This window comes from Argopecten irradians, chromosome 7, assembly GCF_041381155.1.
Source record: "Argopecten irradians isolate NY chromosome 7, Ai_NY, whole genome shotgun sequence".
In the NCBI taxonomy this organism is placed as follows: domain Eukaryota; kingdom Metazoa; phylum Mollusca; class Bivalvia; order Pectinida; family Pectinidae; genus Argopecten; species Argopecten irradians.
The window spans coordinates 4,274,342-4,280,341 of record NC_091140.1 but is presented as its reverse complement, the minus strand read 5'-3'; the positions used below and the strand labels follow the sequence as shown (position 1 = coordinate 4,280,341).

At 36.2% G+C, this 6,000-nt stretch overlaps 1 pseudogene; it reads left to right on the top strand.

The window, feature by feature from the left end:
• Positions 1–620: 620 nt before the first annotated feature.
• LOC138326748 (elastase-1-like) lies at positions 621–5,631 on the top strand (annotated as a pseudogene).
• Positions 5,632–6,000: the final 369 nt, after the last annotated feature.

Below are 6,000 nucleotides of genomic sequence, written 5' to 3'. Positions count from 1 at the left end.
ATGTTTCTCCAGATTTTGCAAAGTACTGTATTTACTAGACTTCGGCTAAATTTGATATACCTGATGAAGATACTATTTATATGTGTTTGTATTATAAATGACAAGACAAATAAAGCTAAGCTCATTTGTTGGTTGTTGAATCAGGCTTTTCGTCCTGATACCAGTCGGGCGGGGTTCGATCCCCAGTAAGGACATCAAAAGGTTAAGAGTCATCTGACGATCACGTGTTTTTTCTCCGGGCACTCCAGTTTCCTCCTACACTTAGACCCCTCGCGCGCTTGTTTCGGGGCCATCGAAAATGATTTGCATAACTTGTATAACCTGTTTCGCAATCGGTGTAAAATAAAGTTTATTTTTTAACACCTTCTCTGTATGCAGTGCAGTTTTTAGGGTAGCTGCAGTACATGTATATCAATGATGTGTGTTTTTGCAATAGTGAAAATTGTTGCCCATTTTATAGCGCTGTCTCTCCCTAGCATACCGCCATTTCTAGTCCTCAAAGTGAAAATGAAATCAATCCGTGACGCCTATAATACATGTCAGTTTAGTTGTCAGGAAATTCTTATTATTCCTGAGAAGTTTTATTTGAAATGTACCTTTCCCGGTAATACACTACGCTGTGAAAAAATCCTGTCATACATATTGAATAAATATGGTCTATACCCTAGGAGAGAGTACAGAGAGCCCAAGTCCTCTGATGATTATTGGCGGTAAGGATTCTCGCAGTACCTCCTGGCCGTGGCAGGCTGGGGTTGTGGTGTCGAGGGAAGGGTTCGTGTGTGGAGGCACCCTGATAGAGTACGATACCGTCCTCACAGCGGCACACTGTGTCAGTGGACAGAACGGATGGTTTGGAAATTGTAATGCCAGAGGAATGTCTCGTACTTAACCGATTTATTTACGCTGACATAACGCACAATGTTCGGTCACTTTTACGTCACGCCGGAATTTCATTGGAAAAAGCGTTGAACAGTAAAATAATATAAGCGCAATACTATATTTTTAAATGAAAAACAGAAAGGATATATTCATTCAATTACGGGAGGACTTTTATCAAATTATTTGTAATATTTATTTTTCTATTGTGATGCGTTTTGGTGAGAAAATGACGTTTTTTGGCGCAATACTATATTTTTAAATTGAAAAACAGAAAGTAATTCATTCAATTACGGGAGACTTTACGTTTATTTTCTATGATGCGTTTTGGTGAGAAATGACGTTTTTTGGCGCGACAGTGTAAGACACGTGTATGCGTTTCAGTAAAGTGTCACTGTGGTCAACTGAACACCACATGGCGGTAAAATTTGACAAAGAGATTCCCCGAAAACGAACTATCATGATGTCATTTCGTTATAATGAATTGTGACGTCATACTTCAAAATGGTGGACTTTGTTTGTAGACTTACCGATCGACAGATCCGAAAAGATAAAAAAGTGAAAAAACACAAAATACACACAGTACAAAACGGTTCCAATACATGAGATAGAGACATGAATTGTTAATATAAAAATACAATTTTTCTTCTATTTTAATAACATGTCAGAAAATATAGACTGCGACGTCGTTCTACTTTTTTATTGAACAAAACCTTTGTCTTGCAGAAATGACACAAAATGAAATTTTTAGATTGACTGTTCTGTCACGCAAGTTCACGACGTTGAAAAATGACTTTATATTATGAAGTATGTTTTCTATTCAGAATAAAAAAAATACGTTTTTGCTCAAATATACGTGTGCGAAATCTCTACTGAAAATTCAAAAAAGTGTTCGAAAAATTGGTTTTTTCTTTGTCTTGCAGGTTTGCCGAATGTCGGAAATGACGTCAATTGCGCTCGTCATGATATAAGATAATGACGTCTTTTACATTCAATAACGTTACATAAAAGTGACCGAACATTGTGCGCGACGTCTATATACTCTTGTCTCGTTTACGAAGATGACAGCATGCCCTTCTCTCTCATAGAAATGTATTACACCAGTGCACATCAGGAAGAACGAAAGATGGCTTCGGCTTTGAATATACTAAACTTATACAGCAGATATTATTGTGGAAGCTAATTTTGAGTGTAAAAGCGTAGAACACTGTGATTAGAATATCACTGTTATAATATGAAGTGATATGAACATGTTTGATGTCCAGATCAGACAGATTAACAGTTGTACTCGGGGATTACAACCGAGACATTCCGGAGGGCACTGAACAGTACGTCGAGGTGATGGCCATGTCGTTGGTGAGTTATTCTATTTACAGTGACTGGCAAACAAGTTATGTCGAGGGCGACGGTGTCCCCTCTTACTCCTGCGTCACTTTAAGCCGATTGGAAAATCTTTTCGCACTGACAATAACTTTATAGTCATAACAGCAACTCATTCCTTTTCTGTAATTTCATTTTTACGTACATGTCAAAGTTAAATTAATTTTGTTATTCTAACAACAGTTGTCCGACGAAATTTTGTAAATCATTTAGTCACAATTAGAGGTTGCGTTTTGTTGTGATGCTTATTATCAATTTATAAACGATAAAGGACCACAAAGTGTGTTTCTAACGGTGAAGCACATACGAATGTTGATGTCAACATAACAGAAATTTGTATTGTAAAATATTTCATTAATTTTGTAGTATTTTGACATTAAAAGTACATCGATAAAGGTAAATTACGAGTCTTATGTTGATATTTACAAGCTATTGTTGTATATTTGACAGCATCCGATGTATAGTGGTGATTTCCTGGCTGGTTACGACATTGCTCTGCTCCATCTGAAATCTAACGCCACTAAGACCCCCAGGGTAAGGCCGATCCCCGCCCTCGCTAAACGTAACCAGAGGATATCGTACAGGGACTGTTATATCACGGGATGGGGCGTGGTGACCCAGGGGGATGAGGGTAAGGATGACAGGGAGGAGGTAAAGGAGGAGGAGGACACGGAAGAGGATAGTAAGTCATTGCCGAAATGTACATTATTTTTTTTATTCTCATTAATTTCAGTAAAATAATTACTGACATGAAAATGGCGTCTTTTAATATAACATGTTAGGTTTTGTATTTCAAGTTAATTAGTTGGTTTCACTTAATGTTCTATTTACAGCTACTGTTATTTAAGGACTGCTTTATTTGTACATGCAATTAATACCTACCTTGTTTTTATTATTTAGTTTTTGTATGGGAGGGGGAACCCAAAACCCAAAACCAAATTAAGGTGGTGTCGATGGAGATATTAGGAAGAAACACTCAGATAGGAAGAGAAAATATCTAAGATAATATCTTTAATCGCTTTTAATAATAATAAAATGGAGACAGCATGTACCATTCCAAAGTCCTACCTGCACAGCAGTTTGAGACAATGATTAGTTGACTTGCAATCACGTTACTTTCACAAACATATTGTTGTACTTGTATTTTTGTTTTATATACAATGTATTTGTGACACAACTAACTTTAAATATTAATTACTTTCCTATCCTTATTATAAGATTGATTGCAATTTGCGATGATACACTTTTCAGGATATTACATATTTGCTTTTCAGATACATAACCGTGCAATGAACTGAAAAAAGTACCAAATGAAGGTAATATTGTTTTATAAGAATCAATAGTTTCATAAATAACAACTTCGATATTGACATTGTGTTTATCATCTATATAATACCAATAAACTGATTTCATCTACCTATACATGAAACAGATTTTAAGTGGTGTATGGCTCTTAGCGCTTATTTCGTGTAAATTTACAATCTTGTGAGAGAAGTGGCACACACAATTACGAAAACCCTTTATAGATAAGCCCACACCATATTTTTCCATGGCACTTTTGATGGAGAAATATTAAAATTTTTCTTAAAGGCAATTCATAAAATTCTGTGCTTGGAATAGATACATAAAAGCCCAATATTATCGATGATTTAACTTTAACATTATATATCTAGTAAAAAGTTATTTTTGCACAATCAACCTTAACATTCTATCTTGTTAAGTATTTTGACGTCATATCCTTTATAAAACACAAAATCTCCGACTATAAATAGAATTACAAGTGTGGCTTTTATTTTGTTTCAGTGGGAGACTACAGTCAGTTGGCCACTCGCCTCCAGGAAGCCAGCATCAACATCATTACCAACAATAAGTGTAATTCTAAAAGGTTCTGGGACGGAATGGTCAAAACAACCAATCTATGTGCCTTCTACAAACATACAGCCGCCTGCGAGGTAAGCGTACATTCACATATGGTTTCCCAGAACTTCTTCGTCAGTAACAATGTGTTATAGATTTATCCTGCCACAAACGACATAATAAACAAGTTGTTTTATATGTAATATTCCATCACATATAAGTTACATGCTCCCACTAACCCATATCATAGATTTTGACTTCACGTTCCTTATTTGTTGTCATTAATGTTACATCTTCAAAGTTGCCCAAATGATACGATTATCAAATTTAGTTTCTTGCATATCAATTGGATGTATTCTACCACAGCTCATATCATTTTGTCCCAAATGAAAACACCAGGTGTTACTAGCTGTTCCCATTTTCCTTTATAATACAATTATTATAGTGCAAAGTATTAACATTTATTGGCTTATATGCATTATTTAATTTTAATTGTTGCCATCTAACGTTTTTGCAATTTCGTTATTATATATGCTTAATAATGTAGTGTACGAGTGGTCGATATGTCACAAGCTAGATCTGTTCGAATCCCATGTGGTGAATTTTACATGTTTCTTTCCGGGTTACTCTAGCTTTTCTTCGTTAGTTAACCTTACACACCATAAATGACCCTGGCTGTTAAAAGGTCGTTTACAGATCAGTTCGCTTTCCTCAGGGCGATTCTGGTGGTCCGTTGATGTGTAAGAGGAAGGGATCTTTTGTTCTAATGGGTACGACATCGTGGGGGCAGTGTCCTGCCAGCAATACCCGACAGTCTTCACTAAGGTAGCAATCTTCCGGTCCTGGATCCTGGATCAGATACGAGAGAAAAGACATCAAGGTCAAGGTCATTCGTCTGCTGCCGACAAGGAGCTTTGTGAAGGCCTGTCTGAAGGCGAAAAATCGTAGAAATCTCCGAGATAAGCATACCGAAAATAATCTACAGATTGCACTATTTCAGTTTTCTCACTATGTAAAACTGGAAAAACTAAATTCGTAACTTCTTGGTTGGACGTCTCCTTCACTGACAGCTTGAAATGTAAATCAACGAATAGTGTGCTGCTAGCTTTATGTTCCCTGCGAAGTTGTATGAGGGTAGATACTGTTGCAGAAAGCTAATGATACTTTTAACTACTCCTTTCCAAACACGCGTACTGTGTTTTGATCTGTAAATCGGTATCTACGATACCGGTTGATAAAGTATAAGAGTCCTAACTGTGATTTTCCTTGGTTACGACAATCACTACGTTAGTAATGTAAACTAACCACGTGGGTAAGACCGCCTTTTGCTCGAGAATCAGTGTAAGGCATTGGACATTCCTTTGTGGTCCATAATAGACCTAAACAGACACACTGATTATGTTAATACGTATCTCTTGACGAAGGTGTCTTCCATGGCAGCTGATCATGTTTCCTTTTTTCCTTTTTGTGAATATGTTGTTTTACATTATTGATAAGTAAACATATTGTATACAATCTGCCGTCTTGGTCTCTCTGTTTGTGGCAACATACAAGGAAGGAATATATCGATGTTACAAAATATCTGTATTAACAGGTGTTATAGTGGTAGCTTTGTCTTATCGACAGGGACATTAATCTATACCAAATCGTATGAACTGGTATGAATTGTCCTCGTGATTATATCACTCAATGGACATACGACAATCGATTTTTAGTGATAAGGTGTATTTCTTAAACGACATGCCATGATTTAAGTATGTTCAACACATTATCTGGCCATTTTTTTCGTTAATTATAACTCGCTAAGAAATTAACCTCTGTCATGAACAATTTTTTTCCTTGTAAATTCATGAATTTCAATCACATTCGACATTTACTACAGCACTT